This window comes from Mus musculus, chromosome 6 (assembly GCF_000001635.26).
Source record: "Mus musculus strain C57BL/6J chromosome 6, GRCm38.p6 C57BL/6J".
Classification (NCBI taxonomy): Eukaryota; Metazoa; Chordata; class Mammalia; order Rodentia; family Muridae; genus Mus; species Mus musculus.
The window spans coordinates 91,426,257-91,445,861 of record NC_000072.6 but is presented as its reverse complement, the minus strand read 5'-3'; the positions used below and the strand labels follow the sequence as shown (position 1 = coordinate 91,445,861).

At 44.8% G+C, this 19,605-nt stretch overlaps 2 long non-coding RNA genes and 3 pseudogenes across 2 annotated transcripts; 3 read left to right on the top strand and 2 right to left on the bottom strand.

Moving 5' to 3' along the window:
- Positions 1-4,106: 4,106 nt before the first annotated feature.
- Positions 4,107-4,875, bottom strand: 1810044D09Rik (RIKEN cDNA 1810044D09 gene). The gene is made up of 2 exons (NR_038153.1): positions 4,704-4,875; positions 4,107-4,420 (listed from the first exon to the last, which is right to left on the bottom strand). It is a non-coding gene; the product is annotated as an RIKEN cDNA 1810044D09 gene (long non-coding RNA).
- A 132-nt stretch (positions 4,876-5,007) lies between these two features.
- 4930471M09Rik (RIKEN cDNA 4930471M09 gene) lies at positions 5,008-15,402 on the top strand. The gene is made up of 3 exons (NR_045980.1): positions 5,008-5,501; positions 13,026-13,072; positions 14,832-15,402. It is a non-coding gene; the product is annotated as an RIKEN cDNA 4930471M09 gene (long non-coding RNA).
- Vmn1r-ps36 (vomeronasal 1 receptor, pseudogene 36) lies at positions 15,378-15,779 on the top strand (annotated as a pseudogene).
- On the bottom strand, positions 15,797-16,997 carry Gm4575 (predicted gene 4575; annotated as a pseudogene).
- On the top strand, positions 17,056-17,590 carry Vmn1r-ps35 (vomeronasal 1 receptor, pseudogene 35; annotated as a pseudogene).

Sequence of the window (19,605 nt, the reverse complement as noted above, 5' to 3'; positions counted from 1 at the left end):
AATCACAAACCTTCAATAAAACAATGGCTACATATTTGATATTACAATGCAAGAGCCCCTGGGAGAATAGTCAGGAGAACCAAGTGAACACTGCAGCCAGATGTTACACCTTGTACAACCTCTGCAGATCTTTCTACCTTCCCTCTCCCCCATGAACAGGAGAGACAGTGAACCTGCCCTTCACACCTTCCCCCATAAATATCGGCTTCTTGACGATAAACAGTTAAGGATGGGCAGAAGGGCGATTATGTGTTCTGCTCCCCAGTGTTCCCTGCCAAAGAGAACCATCTCTTATTCAAGGGCAGCCTGTTGTCATGGTGATGAGGTTATCCTCTGTACTCACTGCAAGGATAGCTGTGATGCTGAGTCAGAGAGCCATGTGGGCTCTCAGGACAGACAACCAGAAAACTCATTTCTCAGGGAGGAACTTCTGGCTTTGACCACCAAGTGTGCTTGTACAACAGACAACAGCTCATGCTATGGGGATCTATCACCAGAACCAGTGTTCTTGTCCAGTGACCAGCCTGAGAGTGTGATGATGATGCCAGGACTCAGGCACTGCCCAGGCTGGAAGGGGGTGAGGATGGTCGTGAACTGTGCAACAAAATGGTGCTGCTGTGTGTCTGTCCAAAGGAAGAGTCAAGTCTCTAGCATCAAAGTGCTTCCAGTCATGGCAAGATATTCAAAGCCAGGCAGTGAGGCAGCAATGTATTTGTGCATTGACCTCATATGCACTGTTATTCTGTGCTTTTCAACTGACATCAGATACTGGGCACCTACAAGGGGTATGTGACTTTATGTTTCGGTCACCTCAAGAGGACAAGTCCTCAGGACTCACTCATGTAGAACTTGGAGCACATGTGGACAGCAAAGGGAAGTGTTTAGGACTGGGGGCAGAGTTTGAGGGGGTGAGAAATGGTGGTAAAGAAGACAAAGTTCTAGACCTAAGGAATCAGTTGGGCATCTACCACACGGCGAGGAATAAGTTCTGTGGGTCTCAAAGTCACTAAGGGATTCTCTCTCATATTTCTCTGCTTTGAAGTAGTGAGGGGCAGCCCTCCAGCTTCAAGGATGATCAATTGTAAGTGAGTTTAGCCTGACAAGGATTGAGTCTGCCGCAGCAGTGTGCCAGGCTGGGAGTGCAGGCTGCTGTGTGCCCACATGCACAACCCAAGTCACTGAGGCAGGCCCGTGCAGGGAAGTCCCAGCTAGTCATGGGGAAATATGTCCTGACCCCAGCCTTTCATAATACTTAGTGTGGGACATTGAGAAGGCTGGATCCTCCTGGGGGAAGGTCAGACTGCCTTTCTCTGTCCCCACCCACTTGTCTAGCGTTCCATTAAAGTTTCTGGGGTTAGGGTAGGTGGTCTTCAGTAAATGATCTCTGTCACCTGAAGTAGAAATTTCTGGCTTCTTAACAACTCAGCTGTGTCATGTGATACTTTTCTGAAAGTTGTCCTGTGAGAGGGCTTGTGATGTTTTGCTGAGAAAAAAAAAAACACTTCAGAGGGCCAAGAATATAAATAGAACCCTGCAAACAGACCATCTAGAGACTGCCATATCCAGGGATCCATCCCATAATCAGCTTCCAAACGCTGACACCATTGCATACACTAGCAAGATTTTGCTGAAAGGACCCAGATATGGCTGTCTCTTGTGAGACTATGCCGGGGCCTGGCAAACACAGAAGTGGATGCTCACAGTCAGCTATTGGATGGATCACAGGGCCCTCAATGGAGGATCTAGAGAAAGTACCCAAGGAGCTGAAGGGATCTGCAATCCTATAGGTGGAACAACAATATGAACTAACCAATTACGCCCCCCCCCCACCCAGCTCGTGTCTCTAGCTGCATATGAATCAGAAGATGGCCTAGTTGGCCATCAGTGGAAAGAGAGGCCCATTGGTCGTGCAAACTTTATATGCCTCAGTACAGGGGAATGCCAGGGCCAAGAAGTGGGAGTCGGTGGGTGGGGGAGTGTGTGGGGGGAGCGTGTTGGGGACTTTTGGGATAGCATTGGAAATGTAAAAGAAATAAATACCCCCCCCCCCAAAAAAAAAAGAACCCTGCAAACAGAGGACACTCTTGCACTGCTACACCATGCAGTGCTTTGCTTCTTCACTGGTCTTCATAGCTGATCTTCACCAGAGAGAAATGCACCAAAGAACTTCTTATGGTATTCCAGCCAATGTCTGCTTCTGCTGAGTCATGCCAATTTGGTGGAGCCTTGCTGTTTCTTTTGAATCATGCTGCTCCTACTGATTCGTGTTTGGTGTTTGCTATTGAACTGAACTGCTGACAATGAAGAGTGGAATCTCCCCCAATGAACAACTTCTAAACAGATCCACAACACTCTTCCTATTAACCTTCTTTTCCCCTACTGTTGGTCGGTGGGTTAGAAGAGAGATTGAAGCATTTAAGAACCCTAAATAAAGTAGGTTTTGAAAAAAATCTAAACCTACAATCACCACCAGATAACTCCAGGTCAGGCTAGCCTGCTTTTGTCAAGGCTGAGTTCATAAGAATGAGAATTGCAAGGCCCCAGTAGCAGATCTGTGGGATTCCTCTGTAATGCAACCAACTGCCATCCTGTCTACAAAGTAGAATGCATGTGCATGAGTCCTGGGAACTAATGTAGCATAAAGCTTGGGAAAGACTCATCTGGACACTGGAATACTTGTGTTTTCTCTCCTAATGCTGCCCCCTCTGACCATCTGCTTCTCGCGTCTCTTGTTTTTGCTCCATTTTGGGTCCTTCCATCAACCTGGTCATACCAGGACCCCATGGCTAGAACCAACAGCTGCAGTATCTCACAGTGATCAAGAGATGGGTGTTTGAAGCTGATGCCCCACTGATGGTGGCTGGGTGAGGCTGGAAGGGGCTGAGGAATGGAGTGGAGCTGAGAATGGCTTCATGCAGGTGATGATCTCTGATGAGCAGAATCTATAGGGCCCATGTTTTACCTTCCAGGACCTGGTGCTGAGCAGGGAATGAATAAATGAACACAAACTGGGTGAATGAACTGTGAACACACATCTCCTCAGCAGAATGGAGGGGCCCCCACCCAGTCTGAGGCATAGAAACCGAGCCACACAGGGGAAATGTACAGACTCCTCCTAAGAGTCTCTGTAACTTTTATGCTCACACTTGCCTACACTTGTGTTGGGGGAGAAGTGAGGTGGTATGTGTGACTGTGGATTCGACTACAGGGCCTGGCTTATGGGAGGCAAAGCTCTACCACTGGGCTGTATCATTAGCTCTTGAGGGTTTGGGTTTTGTTTGTTTTGAGAAAGCGTCTCACTCTAGCCCAGGCTACATGAAAACTTGTGTCCTTTCTGTCTGTCGGTTCCCAGGGCCTCCTGATGGTCTGCATCACTGACCCCCAGGCTGTGAGGATTGAGAGATGCCCAGGAACTTTAGAAACACACATACCTGACTGTGTCCGATATAATGGTATTTTCCAGGGGTGTCCATTCACATCTCGACATCGTGATTGACAGTATGTACAGATGTGTTGGATAATACTCATAGCTCCTGTTATGCCTGTGGGCCCTGAGTTACAGGCTATATACAACTACTTAGGGTGATATTTCACATGGTGATTGTCAAATGGCAGAACTAGTAAAAGTAGGCCTACTTGTTAAAGTAAGTGACTTGTATGGGTATGTTTTGATCATGGTCCCTTCCTTCTCTCTGCTTTCTGTCCACCTTAAGACAAGTCACTCTGCTCACCAGCCACCACGATGGTTTGCCTCATCACAGGACCAGCCATAAGGGAGCTGGAGCCCTTGGACAGAAACCTGAAGCATGAGTCCAGGTGTGATTGTGGGGATTTTGGGAAGAGGGATAGTGGATGTACATCCAGAGGCAGTGAGGTCCCAGATGCCTCCTCTGTAGTGAGGGGGTCAAGCAGAAGAGCTCTCGAACCTGACAGATTTGTGAGCTGTCCTTGCTCAGCAGTCATGAGCACATCTCTGTGCCAAGAACTGAAGGGATAGCTGGAGCCCTCAGGCCACAGGGACTCAGGACACATGTGACTCCTGACAGTTGACCACTAACGTGGTCTGGCAGCCGCATCATTCCCCAGAAAATGAGTGTAGACAAACATCATCCAAACAGTAGTTTAATGTCCCAGGACCTTCCTGACCCTTTCAGCTGCTTCCTGAGATGAACAGGAATCACAGGGTAGAGGAGACACAGCACACTTCACGGGATACCAAAGACAGAGGAGAGAGGTGTGGATAGTCAACCCATGTGAACTCAAGTTGGTCTGGTGTCCCCTGGGTCTGCTCCCTCCCATGCAAGACAGGGAGCCTATGCGTGTGAAGGAGAAACAGCTGCGGCAGCGGGCGATCGCGGCGATCAGGGAGGCACATTCCCGCAGTGACTGACAGTTTTCTGTTTAGCACAGTCCCTGCGCACTGTAAGAAAGCGGAAGAGATGAGGGATCTGAGGATAGCCTCGGGATTAGTAACAAGCAGCAACCACTAGACCTGGCAGTGGATATGTGAACCCCATCACGTGCTACTGATAAGGAAACTAAACAACACCTGGAGTCAAGCCTCCCGCATCAGGAGGAAGACGAACTCGGGGGTGGGGGTGGGGTGCGGCGGGGAGGAGGCTATTTCTGAAGCCTATGAGAGCTGTTTCTGCCATGGCAGAAATATGCCTGCTCGCTTTCCCTTTCCATTTGATACTTAGTACCATGATGTTCCTTGGAAGTTATTTTTCACACATGTTCATCTATTGGGCAGTGTTCCTTTTCCAGATCTCAGGCAGAAGTCAGTGAAACATCTCAGCGTAAAGAGCCGCGGGAGCAGTCAGCACCGAAGGAGGAAGGGTCGGAAGACGGTTCTCAGGGACCAAGGCAAGGAAAGCGGCTCAAACTGATGACGCTACTGGCCAGCGCCTCAGGATGACGTCATGTAACCGCGCCGTCGCCGCTACTGCACTGGAGGCTCCGCCCAGCTTCTCCATTGCTAGCGCTTCAGTCTAGCAGGAAGGTCCCGTGCAGCTACCTTGGCATTCTAGCTGTCGGTTCATATTCGGGTGGAACTGGCCGTTTGAACACTCTTGAGAACTGTATTCTCATATCCGTAGCCCATCACTTGACTTCTAGGTATTCATTTTTTGAGTCTTTGTATATTCTAGACATTAACCCTGTCCTGTTCAGCTAGCAAGGTACTGCACGGTCCAAACTCGCCCTCCCGGGCGACCAGCTCATAATGACCTCCCGCCCTCAGTCTTATCGCTCATTTTTTTGTGGGGTGAGTGAGCAGGCCCCGTAGCACTAACTCCTGGAACCAGAGTATGTGGAACCACATGAGAGTGAGCTCGAAAACTGTAAAACAGTTGGTTTTACATCTATGATACATCTTTTAGTATGTTTAAGAGCTAATCCCATCCATTTGTAATTTTGATTGTAAACTTTGGATAAGATTTTTTCCAGAAGAAACACTGACATTTGCTTTGTGATTGAGTGAGTGTTCGCTGAGAGAACAGGTATTCAGCACGAACTCCTTTTTTTTTTTTAATCAAACATTTAATATCCTTTAAAATTCTTCAAGATATATCAACAGCCTATTTTATGTATAAAGATAAAGGAGGAAAGCAATGTATGTAATTAATGTGAAATTAAGACAACTTTCCTGAATATATATATACTATCTCAAATCAATAATAAAGATGAGTACTGCTTTTTTGCCTGTTAAGGAAAGTCATCTTATTGAAAAAACAAACAGCTGAAACGAAGTTTTCTCATGACACAAATGGACTAATTATACAGGTCTCAAAAATGTTTTAAAAAGTACCCTAAGAAGAAAATTTTCTCATTGGACTACACAGAAGCCATCATCTGTGGTGGGGGTGTATATGGAGGGATGTGTGGCAGCTGTTAGGGCTGGCAGCCTCTCCTGAAAACATCTAGAGATTTAATCTGACTCCTTTCATAACTTGCCCAGGACTGTGCCACGCCTGAAGGAATATAAACTCCTGTACAGCACTTGTTAAGTCATGGACTCAGTGTGGGTGTCCATCATTGGATGAATGGCAAAACAGCACAAACACACAGACCTAACTCCCCAGGGCACACACCCAACCATTCTCTCAGTCTGATTCTAGTATCCTGTCCCTCATATCTATTCTCTAAGACTGATCCCTAGTTTAAGTCAATTGAGGTCTGTTTTATGGTAGTGGTGCCTCTCCTATCTGGTGAGACTCCTGGTACCTCCCGTGAGTTTGCAGTAGACTCAAAGGTCCTCTCCCTATGCATGACAGGAGCCCCCCACCCCATCCATCCTCACATGCAGATTTGGTTTATAGGTGTTATTGGTTGTGTTTCCCATGATTTCCAAATTGTGAATTGTGCAGCTTCCAAACTGCAAGTCAGATCTAAATGTGAACTTAAAAGAAGTCAAAAATAAATTTGGAAAAAGGGGCTGGGTGTGGAGGTCAGTGGTGTAGTGTTTGTCTAGTGCATAGCGAAGCCCTGGATTCTATTCCTGAAAATAAAAGGGACAAAGAAGGAACTGGGGAGGAAGAAATGGAACCAAGTCACCAACCTTGTGGTCTGCAGCAAAAACAAGGTCCACATGTAGATTTGTAACACTAGCTGTGTACCCCGGAAAGAAGAAAGATCTGGTGCCAGTAATTTAAACTTCCTCCTGAGAATATTAGAAATCAAACAGTAAAGTAATAGAAAGAAACCGAGGAAAATCATTTAAAAACTGGAAACAGAATTTCAACAGCGAAAAAATGGGAATCAATTTTAGGTTCCTAAAAGGACAACACATCAAAATGCTGCGAGAGGGATTACCACTGTTGATAACATGACTTTCTAGGAATATGCTTAGAATGCTTCCAAGACTGCTAATAATGGGCCAGCACTGGCTGACCCTTACAGTATTTTATATGTAAACAATAAAAATGCATGTATTCCTTCAAAAATAGCATTTGTTCCAATGTATTGTCTTTTTGTATAGACTAGGACATTTCCTTAAAATACTGAGTGTACAAACTCTAATATTTAAACTGGAAAAAAGTGCGTTCTTTTAGAAAGTTTTGGGAGAAAATTGTCTTAGCTGTTTATTTCTATATTGTTAAGAATTTTCTACTTAATGATTAGATGGCAAATGCAAATAAATAATTAGTACCTATTAAACAGTCATAAGTCAAGTAATATCAGAGGATTCTGTTGGGCAATGTGGAACATAAGATATACATATATATCTTAGTCATAATGTTTTAACAAAAAGTGGCAGTGGGGCAGTATTATTCTCTGGAAGACTTTCAATGAAACTGTATTGATTTTTCTTTTAGAATAGTTAAAGAAAGCATTTGTAAATTAACTGCATTGTATTTTTGCTCTCTTTGTAAACTTTTAATTAAAAGTTAATTGTTAAAGGCTTAGATGAAGCTGATCAATTCCTTCAGGCACTAAAACTACCAGAGGAGAAATAGAGAGTATAATGGAATTATATCACTGGGAAAATTGAATGAATGAATAATGTGAAAAAAAAAACAACCAAAACAACCTATCACCAAATGGCTTCTCTAATGAATTTTACCAAACATTTAAAGAAGCAGCACTGTCAGTGTGTTACCAACTTTTTCAGAAGATAAAGGCAGAGAGAAGCCCTGCTCATTTTGAGAAGGAATCACCCTGACAGTGAAACCAGAGAAGACTCCAAACCTTGAGCAAGTGTGAGTCACTCCAGGTGTTTAAACCAGCTGGAAGGTGAAAATCGACTAATAGAGTCCATCTCAGAAGCTCAAGGAAGAGACATAGAATTGTTATCAACTGATGCCGAAACAGCATTTGGTAAAATCCAGGACCAATTTGTGAGAAAACAAGCAATAGAGGAACACTACCCCAGCCTGCCAAAGAACACTTAGGAAACTCCGGAGAGCCAATGCCACGGTAAACAAGTAGAAGCCCAGGGCCTTCGCTGAAGGAAGGTCATGGATGTGGTGAGTTGTCCCTCCTTACAGGCCAAGCTCCTCCTACTCAGCGCCAAGCTGGAATCTTGTCTAGTGCAATAACTAATTTTCTTTCATTTTCCCTTCCTTCCTTCCTTCCTTCCTTCCTTCCTTCCTTCCTTCCTTCCTTCCTTCTTTCCTTCCTTCCTTCCTTTCCTCCCTCCCTCCCTCCCTCCCTTTCGACCTCTCTCCCTCCCTCCCTCCCTCCCTCCCTCCCTCCCTCCCTCCCTCCCTCCCTCCCTTCCTTCCATTAGTTTTTCTAAACATGCCACAACACAATTGTGGAAATCAATTGTGTAAGACAAGTTGTAAGAATCCAATCTTTCCTTCTAGTCTCTCTCTTGGGATCAAGCCCAGGTCATCACGCTTTACCTGCTGGGCCATCTCATTGGCCCTATAACATTAAATGGGAGAAATACTGAAAAGAAATGAAAGGAATGTTGGTGGGAAAGGAAGAGATAAAACTGCCCATTTGCAAGTACCTTTTTCAGAAGGAGAGCTCCAGATGGTTAATAACCCTTCTCCCACTTATAGCCAATCGAAAAACAAGACTGTCATATCGAGGCCGACAGAGAAGAGCCAACTGCTTCTCCACTTCAGTAGAACACTGAGATTGGAGACACAAACTGAAAAGCATCTTTATCAGCACAAAGACACATTTTGGTCCCGCTCAGAGAAACATGTGCACAGCATCAGACTGAAGACATAGGCAACACTGATGGGAAGACATGGAAAGAAGTTCAAGTTCCTCTGACATCACTTCTCTGACTTGGTCATTCCAAAGTCCACCCAGAATGCAAAAGAACCCCTGCAGTCAGGCTCAGTGCCGGGGAAGAGTCCAGGCTAAATCTTCCTGGGTTCCACCCTCACTGCAGTCTACAGTAACTACCAACACCGTGTTTTGAAGAGAGAACAAGCAAGCAGAACAGAACAGAGAGCTCAGAAAGTGACCTGTACCCAGCCAGGGCTGGTCTTTGCTAAAAGAGCAGAAACAACCAAAGGAGAAGGGAGTTTTTCAGATTTCAGAACTGGAAGAATCAACATTCTTACCTAAAAAAAAAAAAATGAATGTAGATGCGCTGACCTGCAAACTTTCACAAAAACTAATGATAAATTTAACATTCGAAGGCCTGAATGTCAAAAACTACAAGATTTCTAAAATGATGACATGAGGGAAAATCTAGGTGGCCTTGGCTTCACAAGGGGATTGTATATTCAACCACAAAATCACAATCTCAACAGAAAAAAAAAAAACCCCTACATTACACTGCATTAAAATGTAAAAGTTCCTGAGTGATACTTTGAATCACAGCAGACAGGGAGAGACCATTTGCAAACAATGTGTACGATAATGTATTTGTATCCAAATACAAAGAACCCTTAACACTCAACAAGAAGAAAACAAGAGAAATAGCAGATGAAAAATCTGGATACACCCCTAGCCAAAGAAGTTACCAGAAGGCGCATGGCACACGGAAAACTCTGAGTATGGATGACCACAGTGACACACAGCATTTCTGGGTGCTCTGGGTCACCTGGGATGTTGTTCTGAAGCTATTGTTAATACTGTTTGAAAGGACCAAGAGTTCTACATGGACACGGACACACACACTGAAGGTCAGAAATGCTAGATCCCAACATGGCCTCCTCCAGCCCTAACATTTGATGCATATTGTCAGCACAGCTCTTTGTTTTGGTTAACTTTCTCCATGCTTTACATGTTTAATGTTCTTGTTTGTGGAAGAAGCTGGAACCCCATGAGTTTCCACAGGCAGACAATTTCTTTGAGGGGACTGATAAACTGCTTTTTGTCTTTTATAAAAGGCTCTGAAATGTCAGCTGCTTAAGACTGCTGAACTATACTGTGTCTGATCATTTCTGAACATAGTGAGCTCCTGTCTTCTGCATCTGTCACTAGCATGGAGTCTCACTGGTTCTGTCTGTTCTCTAGGAATCCCCAGAAAGGCCCTAGCCAGCAGTCTTCCACTGGGTTTTAGGCTGTGTCAGTATTTGCAAGGAACTCCCTTGTCTGATTATCCTCCATGTTCTGACCCTGTGTGACTTCCAAGTCCTTTAATGGAATAAGGACCCACACAATCAGAGATATAAAGTACCTCCAAATAAATACTGTTGTTGAAACACATTTTGTAACCGATAGGCAGAGAGCATGAACACTTCCATTCCACAGTACACTAAGGTGAGGCTCACCAATAAAGTGAGCTTTAGCATGCTCAAGGCCCTTTGTCTAATCTCAGGGACATACACTGGTATAAGTAAAAGAAGGGATGAGAAAGTGTTTGAGATTGGTTCTAATGCTTTGATTCAATTGGGAATCTGTGTGTCCAAACCCTAACGGTCCTTGTCCCCAATTGTTTTTTGATAGATCAATAAAGATGCCAGTGGCCAATGGCTGAGCATGGGGTGGGATCCTTAGAGTTGCGAAGGCTAGGATGCACAAAGGAACAGAGGAGAATCTGGGACGCAGGAGCTGCAGGAAAGAAAGCCAACCAGCCATGTGAGAATTTGGGTGAGTGGCCACTAGCCACTTCCCAGATTGGGCCTGGAGTAACAGGGGAAGGTTTAAGAGTGCCCAGCCTTTGAGGTAGCCAAGGCATTTAAAAGTGACTGGTGTGTGTGTGTGTGTGTGTGTGTGTGTGTGTGTGTGTGTGTGTGTATGTGTGTTCCATTCGGGAATTCAAAGTGTTCCTGCATGGGTGGCTGGAAGCACTCGACCCACCAGGAGCACAAAGCAGTGTAGCCAAAACTCACTGCTACAAGAAAGGGAGGAAGGTATATACCTGAGTAAATCATGATGAGAGCTCAAATGTGCTCCTCTGTGGTTTGTGTTGTTTTGAGTGTGATCCTTAAGTCCATGGGCTGGAAGCTTTGTCCTGTATATGGTGGTATTAAGAGATGGTATGTACTTAACAAGATTGCAACTTAGTGTAAGGTGATTAGGGTAAGAGGGCCACCATTCTTGGAAGGAATAAGTGTTGCTTTTATATGAGGGGCTGGTGTAAAAAGAACAAGTCTGGTCTGAGTCACTCTGGCTCCCCTGCCATCTCTCATACTCACATGTACTCCCATAATGTCATTCTCTACGATGAGACACATCCAAATGGGCATCACCAAGGTCAAACAGAAGCCACCACCATGCTCTTGGAGCTTCAAATTCTGAACTAAATAAATCTTCCCTTTATAAAGTACCAGCCTGGGACTGGTGAGAAGGCTCAGCAGTTAAGAACACTGACTGCTCTTCTGAAGGTCCTGAGTTCAAATCCCAGCAACCACATGGTGGCTCACAACTACCCATAATGAGATCTGACACCCTCTTCTGGAGTGTCTGAAGACAGTTACAGTGTAGTTATTTATAATAATAAATAAATCTTTGGGCCAGAGTGAGCAGAGGTCCTAAAATTTAATTCACAACAACCACATGAAGGCTCACAACTACAGTGTATTCATATACATAAATAAGTAAGTAAATATTTAAAATGAATAAAGTACCAGCCCTGGCCATTTTGTTAGAGCAACATAAGATGGACACAGTCACAGTCAAAGCCAGAGCCCAGCAGAGCTGAGAATCCCATTCTACATTTCCTCTTCACAGCCCTTATACTGACATAACCAGATACCCACTCATCATCACTATAGTTGTTATTGTCCTCCCCTCTCCAGGAAAGAAGGAAGAGAATACCAGAACAGGAATAGTGTGCCCACTTCTCCTCCCCAATCTGGGTAACAACTGGATATTAACCTTTAATAAACAGCCGGTAGGTTTCCTCTTATTCTGAAAGACCTCTCCCCATTGTGCTTTGGTGTTCTTTTGTTGTGCAGAAGATTTTCAGTTTAACACACATTCATGCATCAATTCTTCCCATTATTTCTTGAGTGATTAGATATCAATTCAGGAAGTCCATGTTTGTGCTTAAATCTCAAACGGTTTCCCCAGGGCTTTTCTCTAGCAGGTCCAAGGTTTCAGCTGCTACAATGTAGTTTTTGCCCCATTTGGGATTGATTTTTGCACAGGGTGAGAGAGAGAAGGATCTAATTTTCATCTTCCATGCAAGGACACTCAGTTTTCCCAGGTTGAAGCCTCTGCATTTTGCAAGTTGTGTGATCTTTAGTTGTTGGGTTTTTTGTTTTTGGTTGTTGTTGTTATTGCTGTTGTCTCATCTCTGAAACTTTGTGAAGAGATGGAATGGAATGGACTCCTCTTGTTCCTGATGCACTGAATGCACTGGGAGGGAGGTTAGAGCTGCTTAGCAGCAAGGCCCAGCCTCCCAGGAGGCGTCACTGGGTGATGAGGGAAGGAGGTTGTACTGCAGCACTGTGCAAGGTCCATGTTGATGGCTGGAGTCTGTGCCATGCTGCCTTGCTGGGTATCTGTTCCTACTGTTTTTGGAGGTTGATTTAGAAACACCAGGTAACATTCCCACTGCCATTATAAGCAAAAAGACACAGCTACAAAGGCTTTAAGATTTAAAAAACAATTCTTACACAGTCTTTCAAAAACAGCTGCCCTCCCTCAGCCCAAGGGCTCTTCGTGGTTTGCCCGTCACATTCCCACAAGTCATTTACTTCTGGCATCTCTGGAAATGGTGCTGGCATCTGCTGGGTGATGGTTTTGTCTTCCCCGATGAACCAGCCATTCTTCTCTAGTGTCTAGATCCACTTGCTTCTGCCTTCCAAGTGCTGAGATCAAAAGCATGCACCACCACTGCCTGAGCATTTGTCATCTGTGTGAAGCTCCTTTGGTGATGCAAGGCACTACAGGGCTCTCCCTGATTGCAGTAACTGCAGGGTGGCACTGTGTCTGCAATCCTGGCTTCTTTGAACACTGCAGTGCAGGGCAAGCTAACACTGTCATCTTTTAGGCTGACAGCTTATGGCTGGCTCTAACAACGAAAGCCTCAGGTTTCTCTGGGTCATTTCTCCCATCATGCGCATTCTGTTTTTTTGGTATGTTTATTAAATCTTTCTTTTTCTACACTCTTCATGCAGGACCATTTTCCCTAACTCATGTCACTTTTATTTCTTTATATACAGATTGTCAAGAGTTTCTGAACCAAACTGTGTTTTCGACTGTGCAAAAGGTGATTTGGGCTCACAATACAACAGGTTATCCTAGGACAGCCATGGGACAGACAACCATAACTTTTCTGATTGAGGGATGTGTCTGTCTTAAATGACATTGCTGAGTGTGGACAGTTTTTGTCCCTGACTTCTGAGGCCGTGCTCTGCTGGATTGGTGTGAGCAGAGAAGACTCAGCTGGGAGGGGACAAGCCAGAGGACTCCTATGGTTTCTGAAGAGTTTATCTTCACCAGACTGCTCCCCATGAAATGACCAGTCTAGAAGATATTTTTTACACTTCTTCCCATCATATATCATTTAAAGATGCTTATACCACATACGTTTGCTTTGCATGTCTGATTGACAAAAGTGTGGAACAGTATTAGCAGATAGCAGGATGGCTGCAGAAATGTCAGCTGTGTCTCTCCTTGGCACTAGTGGTGGCAAGATGGCATGCCCCCTTCTAGGTCAGTCTTCTGGATCAAGGAGGCATCTGTCTTTACCTGTGTCTAGCTCGTTCTCTCTTCAATCTTTCCCTGTAACTCCCTGTTACACTCTCTCCCTGCTCCCTCTGTCCTGCTCTACTCTCCCTCTCATCTCTACTGTGACGTCCCCACGAACTCTCCTGTATTCCCGTACTGTACTCTTTTCTTCCTGCATTGTCTGATTCTCCCTTAAGTAGCTTCCCTTTCCTCTCTCTTCTCCTGGGAGTTGGGCATATTCTATTCTGTAAATTTTTCTCTGACGTGTCACTTTGTCTGCCACTCAATTAGACATCGCTTTCAAACATGGGTGCTTCCTTCTAACTAACTTTACCTTCATTGTTTTGGATTAAGAGTAAATATTAAGGGAGTGTCTGGATGTGTTCTGGATGTTCACCTCCAGAAGAGCAACATTTTCCAATAGTTTAAATGCCTCATCCCCTAAAGTCATGGTTTTATGAGATTGTTCCCATTTTCCTAAATCAGAGTTTGCAGCTGTAGCTTGTAAATTAAAAGGAAGGTAACAGAGTTCACTATCCTGGTTACAGATGCTGAAATGAACCATTTGCAGAGTTTTGCATAGTGTTGTGGGGGTGGAGTGTTAAAGCTCTCTTTCTGTCTCTGTCTCTCTCTCTGTCTGTCTGTCTGTCTCTCTCTCTCTCTCTCTCTCTCTCTCTCTCTCTCTCTCTCTCTCCTGTAGATTTGTTTCTGACTCTTCTTACTGAGAATAAGATTAGGAAATCAAGACCATGTGTTATTTAAAGGAAATAAAAAATAAATTAATGAAAAAAGACAACGATAATTTAAGGGGAGTCACTCAGTAAAACTTAAGTTAAAACGCTATTATTACTATTACTCTTCAATTATTACACTATGAATCTTAAATAAAGTTGACATTTTCTTTACGATGCTATACAATTTTAGTTAGAAGATCTCCATTTTTAAACATTTTATTTTATGTGTCTGAGTGTTTTCCACACATATATGTATTTTCACCACATTCGTGCCTGTGGACCTCAGAATTGTTTTTTGTGGATCCCCTAAAACTGAGTCTACAGGTGATTTGGGGATGCTGTGTGGGCACTGTGAAGGAGCCTGTGTTCTCTGAAAGAGCAGCAAGGGCTCTTAAGCATGAAGCCTTCTCTCCAGGCACTAGTTCTCATTATTTAAACTGACCATCTCCCTTAGCTCTGGTTTCTTTCTTTTCATTTCTTTATTTTGTGTGTGTGGAGGGGTGCAGAGGTATGCATACCACAACGCACTTCTTGGGGTCCTCAGTGTTGGTTCTTCCCTTCCAGAACGTAAATTCCAGGAACCAAACTCACGTCATCGGTATTGGCAACCAGTTCATCTGCGCTGAGCACACCTGTAGGCCTCCTGCTCTGAGCCTTTAGCTGGCGCTGCATGATCTGGAACATGGACACGTCTGCTTTCCCTTCATATCTTACAAGTTCCACAGTCAGGACAAGATAAAATCAACATACAACCTTGAATTTCAGACAATAATTATTTTTTGCTACATGACTAGAATTTTTTATATTATTAAATAATTCAGAAATATTATACTTGAATTAAAGTAAAAGCTTGCATCGCATGAGAAAAAATCTTATATATGGATGGGGCACATGACTTGGAGCAGCAGAGAGAGTGGGCGTGACTTCTGGACACCTTGAAGTGGAGGTTTTATTACGTGGAATAAGGCTGAACTGAAAAACAACAACATGTCTGCCTGAGAGTAGTGGAGCTGTCATTGTCTGAAGTTGGCGAGCAAGGCTAGATCTGGGGTAAGGAATCTTCTTGCTGTTCTCCCTGCACAGTTCCCACCCGCTTCTCTCAGTCTTAAAATGAATAAAATGAATAGACTGTCCCATAACACCGAGGTAAGAAATGCTATTTATTCTGGAGTTGGCATTGGGATCTCAGGCAACAGCTTCCTTCTTCTCTTCCACAGCCTCAAGTACATTCGTGAGCAGAGGTCCAGACCTATTGACCTGCCCGTTGGCCTCTTGTCCCTAATCCACCTGATAGCCATGAGTTTAGTAGCTACAGACATCTTTATGCCATGGGGGAGATGGGGTGACACCACATGCAAATGTGTTATATCCTTGTACAGGTTTTGTAGGAGTCTCTCTCTTTGTGCCACCAGCCTGCTCAGCATCCTCCAGGCTGTCACCCTCAGTCCCAGAAACTCCTGCCTAGAAAAGTTCAAGCGTAAATCTCCACACTACATGCTAGGTTGTCTTCTTCTTTTTTTTTTTTTTTTTGGGTGCAGTGAACTTTATTGATGGTATTCAAGAGAGTAGGGAGGGCTCCCTAGGCCCCTTCTGTTATTATGGGGGTCTGGGATGGAAATTGTGAGGGAGATGCTCAGTGTTGGGGGCCGAGTTGGGATAGGGCCTCTCTCTTGCTCAGTGTCCTTGCTGGGGTGGGTGGTCCAGGGTTTCTTACTCCTTGGAGGCCATGTAGGACATGAAGTCCACCACCCTGTTGCTGTAGCTGTATTCATTGTCATACCAGGAAATGAGCTTGACAAAGTTGTCATTGAGAACAATGCCAGCCCCGGCATTGAAGGTGGAAGAGTGGGAGTTGCTGTTGAAGTCGCAGGAGACAACCTGGTCCTCAGTGTAGCCCAAGATGCCCTTCAGTGGGCCCTCAGATGCCTGCTTCACCACCTTCTTGATGTCATCATACTTGGCAGGTTTCTCCAGGCGGCACGTCAGATCCACGATGGACACATTGGGGGTAGGAACACGGAAGGCCATGCCAGTGAGCTTCCCGTTCAGCTCTGGGATGACCTTGCCCACAGCCTTGGCAGCACCAGTGGATGCAGGGATGATGTTCTGGGCAGCCCCACGACCATCACGCCACAGCTTTCCAGAGGGGCCATCCACAGTCTTCTGGGTGGCAGTGATGGCATGGACCGTGGTCATGAGCCCTTCCACAATGCCAAAGTTGTCATGGATGACCTTGGCCAGGGGGGCTAAGCAGTTGGTGGTGCAGGATGCATTGCTGACAATCTTGAGTGAGTTGTCATATTTCTAATGGTTCACACCCATCACAAACATGGGGGCATTGGCAGAAGGGGCAGAGATGATGACCCTTTTGGCTCCACCCTTCAAGTGGGCCCCAGCCTTCTCCATGGTGGTGAAGACACCAGTAGACTCCACGACATACTCAGCACCGGCCTCACCCCATTTGATGTTAGTGGGGTCTCGCTCCTGGAAGATGGTGATGGGCTCCCCGTTGATGACGAGCTTCCCATTCTCGGCCTTGACTGTGCCGTTGAACTTGCCGTGGGTGGAGTCATACTGGAACATGTAGACCATGTAGTTAAGGTCAATGAAGGGGTCGTTGATGGCAACAATCTCCACTTTGCCACTGCAGATGGCAGCCCTGGTGACCAGGCGCCCAATACGGCCAAATCCGTTCACACCGACCTTCACCATTTTGTCTACGGGACGAGGCTGGCACTGCACAAGAAGATGCGGCTGTCTCTGGAACAGGGAGGAGCAGAGAGCCCTAGGTTGTCTTCTTTTCCTGAGTGTCTTCTATACATTCATTAGCAGTCCCCTTGCAACATACATAACTGCAAAGTCTAATTTGATCTCACCTAGCTTTACATATATCACTACATCATGCTCTCTGGCACACCCATGAGTTACTCTGTCCGTCTCACAGTTTTTATACTGTTGACCTCCGGGGATGTCATCTTTGTAGGTCTCATGCTCCTCTCCAGTGGGTACATGGTGACTTTCCTAGGCAGATATAAAAAGCAATCCCAGTTTCTCCACAGCACCAGCCTTTCCCTCAAACCATCTGCAGAACAAAGAGAGATGAGGACCATTCTGTGCCTCATGAGCTTCTTTGTGCTGATGTACACCTTGGACAGCATTGTCTCCTTCTTAAGAAGACCAAGTGATGACCCAATGTTTTGCTGAACATTGACTCCCATAGGCCATGGCTATGCCATCAAAGTCATTTTTTTGGTCCTCAGTACTGAAATAAACATATAACTAATATTTTGAAATCAGAGGACACTAAACACGTGATTGTTCAAGGTTGGATAAGTTCCCTTAACATGAGCTGGTGTGCTGGTATCAGAGCCATGCATCATGGTGTAGCTCACATTGGTTTCAGTTTAAATGGAAAAAACCTGAGTTATTCTTTTTTGTTGGTGTTAAGCCTATTTATTGTGATGTGGGTGGCAGACATAAATGAAAAGCCACATACCAATTACATAAGTATTTTATACTCTCCTGTGTGTCTTCAAAGAAGACATGGTAAATGTATCTCATGGCCTGTATTACCCATAATAACCACAAATATCTGACAGCTTGTGATAGGCTTCAATCGTTCAATTTCTTCAGCTATCTCTGTTTTGCCAAACAAAGTTTGTAAACATTTATTATTATAATCACAATATAATCAGAAAACACAGACAGGCAGACAGACAGACAGACGCCGACAAAAATAGTTTCTATGTATAAAGCAGTCCTAAGGACGGATAAACAAAGCGCAGGCCCCCTACATTGGACTTTTATTCAGCTTTAAAAGAGAAGGGGATTCTGCACACAGTAACACATGGATGAGCATGAAGCTGCCATGCTGACTGACATGAGAGTCACGCAGAACGGGGTCTGTGTGGATGACATGGAGCAGGAAAAGCTTAGAGACTCACATGGGGAGAAACTGAAAGAAAGATGAAATTTCAAGACCTGTAAGTCATATAAAGTACTCAGAAATTGCTGGTTGTTTGTGAGCCTAGAGGCTGCCTGGGGCTGAGAAAAAAAGAAAAACAAACCTGGGTATGCCCCATAGTTAAAACATTCCTGGGAACAGCTTAATGGTAAAGATAAAGAGGAGTGTGAGGACATAACAGGGCTATCTGAACTGAGTCAACAACTCACAGAACTCTGACACCCTGCACGTATATGTAATTTTTCTGCTGATGTTTGAATAAGCCAATAGTGTGTCACTATGCTGAATTCCACATCCTTAAGCCCCTTACCCCATAAAAACCCCTAGCTTTCGAGCCTCGTGGCCGACATCTGTTATCTCCTGTGTGGGATGCATGTCGGTCCGGAGCTCCGTCATTAAACTGCCTCATGTGATTACAGCAATGGATTCTCATGTTCTTTTGGGTGCTCTCTCACTCCCAAGACTAGAGTGGGGGTCCCCGAAAGGGGGTCTTACAAAACAAAAGCAGACTGCAGTGCTCAGCTCAGGCAGGAAGGCCATGGCGGTGTACTGGGGGGAGGCCGGATGTTGTGCATGAGGAAGAAGTAGTGGTACAGATGGTGGCAATAATGTACATGACTCTAAGCAGTAGGCTCAAGATGGGAAATGCTTGTGTGTGCGCTTCATCATAATAAAAATGTGTTCAGTTACTGCAACCCAGCTGTGAAGACTATTCTCCATGAAATAAGAAAGTAGAAAGGGGGCTGGAGACACGGCTCAGGGGTGAAGAGAACGGGCTGCCTTTGCAGAAGACCCATGTTCAATTCCCAGCACCCACATAAAGGCTCACTGCTGTCTGTAACTACAATCCAAGGGGATCTAACAGTTTCTGGTCTCTGCAGGCACCAGATGTACATTCATACACACAAATAAAAATATTAAAATAAAAATTTTAAATGTGAAAAAGACTCAAAGTGTCAGAATGTAATTTTTCAAGTCTTAAAATGAAACAGGTTTTCCTCCAACAATTTTTCTAATAGTACTAGTGGTAGTCTTTTTCTAGTAGTCTTGGTCTCAGTTTCTCACAGCAAGCAGAGACAGACTCCCTAGAGACCCAGGGGCTACCACTGCCTGTGCTCAGCCTTTGAAAGATCTCCAGGTCTGCCAGCCTTGGCTACAGGGAGTTAGGCCAGCCTGGGCTGTATGATAACTTGTCTCAAAAGCAACAAAACGTAATTTTCAAAAGCTCTAAGCCTCCTCTTAGCTCCAGGGCTCTGACTTTCTGGATCAAGCATTTCTTATGAAGTTAAAAACTGAAATTCAGTATAAATCAGACACGAAAGTCACCTGCCTGTGACAGCAGTCAATGCCATGGAAGCAATACGTTTGTCACGT